Below are 2,743 nucleotides of genomic sequence, written 5' to 3' on the forward strand. Positions count from 1 at the left end.
AGGAGTAGTCTCTATGCGGCACTAAACTATTACAAGGCATATTATTAAGGTTTTGAACTACATTATAATCCTTTATGAGTTAGTTGTTTGCTTCAAACAGCCATTTTAAGTAGTCTGTATTTGAATCAATAATTCTACTATTAGAAATTACAATCCTATTCCCTCCTAGGACGAATTACAATTTTACTGAGGGAGAAAGTAGCATGAATATTTAAAGAGGTTGCGTGTTTTCGAAAATATGACGCCAAGTCATACCCGATATGGTACCGTGGCAAGTAATTTCATTCCTAGTAAATTCATTCCCGTACATTTCATTCCCATTTTGAAGAAGGATATATAGTGACGTAATACGGTTTATGTTTCAACACTATTTAGTAGTTTTTGTGTAGGGCTGTAGGGGGAAGGCTTGACAGTGGGCAGTCGGCACTGGAGATGAGTGATGGATGGGCGACGTATACGAATGATTTATTGTGTTCAAGGACTAGAAATGACGTCATGATAAATCTTTAATAGTGAGCAAGGTTAATAGAAATACAATTTCTATTAACCCTGGATTAGACCATCATATAATCGGGCTTGCTAGAATTTTCAATCTGATGTATTGTACCGACAAAGGGCAAGACAGGCAGATTTTGCCAAAAATTGCAACCACTTATAGTCTATGAAGTCACTATTGCTAGAATTTTCAATTTAATCTATTGTATCGGCTGCTGGGCAGGAAAAACAGATATTGACAAAACACCCAAGCACTCATCTACTATGACGTCAATCTTAAAAGCGTGGTGGAAGTCAAACATATGTCGTAGATTCGTTATGGTATACCTTGTATTTCTATTAACTTTGATAGTGAATAGAAATTTGAATCCCAATCCGTTGATATTTTTTTTCTTCTTAGGAGATACAAGGTATTCCCGTAATTGCTCTTCCTCTTCTTCATCGTCTTCTACTCTTTACCATCCATCGACAGTCATCCATTTCATTATCCTCTTTCCCTTCCCTTCCACTTTTTCAATTCTAATCTACGTAAACTGGGATATAATGAAGAGGGATGAAGCACAGAGATTGAAATCACACAACCTTGTTTTTGCTGAGGGGAAACCTTCAATAAATAAATCTTTGATATTTGGCATGATTTGGAGACAAGCTAGGGAACAATAACAATATACATATGATTTTTTTAAATGCTCTGTCAAAAAAGTGGAGGAGTGAACGTGTCTGTTTTTTCATTTAATAATTCCATTTATTTATTGCACCTTGCTTCAGAAGATGCCAAATTCGTATTTCACCTTGTGTAAGATTAAAGAGTGTGTTTTAACTACAAAAATAGGTGGAACTCTATTTTTTAGTTTGCTTCTTTTTAATAGGCCATGGCATGTAGAACGGAAGGGTTTGTTTTCCGAAAGGTCGTCTTCAAAGTCCTAATTTAAAAATCTAATGATTCCACACTGAATTATAGTAGGTATCTAATCCTTTCTACAGATATCTTTAATCTATAGCCTCCAAAGATTTAAGAGTGTCGGTTCCATTCCTGCAGCTAACGATAAATCCTTAATCTGAGTAGGGAAACCCTCATACTGCAAGTCCACGTCGAATCTTAAGCTATGGCAATGTCCTTCAATATTTTCGTTAAGTCCTCAGATGTCATTCAAGCTCATTTCAAGTCCATTACTATAATATAGGGTCCATAGTGTCAACACTTCTCCTGAGTCTGCAAAATACTAGCTTTGGAGTCCAAGACTAGTCAAAGGACTTAGCTATCGGGTACAAGTCAAGTCTCGAGTCTTTGATTGTGAGGTCGTCTTCAAACTTTGGACTCACGTCCAACTCGAGTCGCAAGTTTCGTGTCCAAGTTCCCACCTCTGTCAATAATTGACCATTTATCTTAAATTATACATTTATTTTTATAATAACAGCTTATAAATCCTAAAAGTAAAACTCACCTTCTCTTTGGAGGGATATTCTATTAAGTATTATTATTCAAATAAGGAAAAATCAAAGAACAAAATAATTTCTTCTTTCCCCACAGCAATTTTAGAGTGTGAGGCGTGTTTCATCCCTCTTTATTAGATCTCAGACGTAAACAATAATTATAAGAAAATTTCTCGGGGCCCTAATTTCTTCTCTAGGATCACTTACTCTCCCCTGCTTTAAGCACAACTATGGATAGAATCCTACAAGTTACAACAATCATCATCATTCATAGGATCATGCTGGAATTCATAATAGATTTCTAGAATATATAATCCATCTACTTCACATCTAATCACAACTGTTCAAACTTCAATACGTGGGGTTTAAAGTATTTTGAAGGAATCACGGCATACTACTACTATGGTCCGTTACGAAGAATCATTGACATTCATACGCAGTCCATTTTTTCATCAAGAGGCCATGGAGAGGATTGTACTAGAGTTATAGAACTAGATCCAGATAGAGACCTCGTCTATAAAAGTCTGTATAGATCTCTGAATATGATATATCATATTAAATAAATCTAAATATATCATTAACTTATCACAATCATAGATTGTGCTGTGCTCTCTTCGACCTTTACATGTGCTTCCCTCACTGTGCCTTAAGAAACAAGTCAATTCTTTGTAGCAATTAACCATCTTCATATTACTCAGATGATTTTGGATCCTAACGAATGGAAGTAAAAACATGGTTTCAAGACACTTCTGAAATAAAACATATGGTTGATAAATACAAAAAGCCGATGGATCTGTTGAGTTGTCGAGCTTTG

At 35.5% G+C, this 2,743-nt stretch overlaps 1 long non-coding RNA gene across 1 annotated transcript; it reads left to right on the plus strand.

The window, feature by feature from the left end:
• Nucleotides 1–637: 637 nt before the first annotated feature.
• Nucleotides 638–2,034, plus strand: LOC139906023 (uncharacterized). The gene is made up of 3 exons (XR_011781214.1): nt 638–816; nt 896–1,291; nt 1,347–2,034. It is a non-coding gene; the product is annotated as an uncharacterized lncRNA (long non-coding RNA).
• Nucleotides 2,035–2,743: the final 709 nt, after the last annotated feature.

Source organism: Lepeophtheirus salmonis, chromosome 7 (genome assembly GCF_016086655.4).
Source record: "Lepeophtheirus salmonis chromosome 7, UVic_Lsal_1.4, whole genome shotgun sequence".
Taxonomy (NCBI): Eukaryota; Metazoa; Arthropoda; class Copepoda; order Siphonostomatoida; family Caligidae; genus Lepeophtheirus; species Lepeophtheirus salmonis.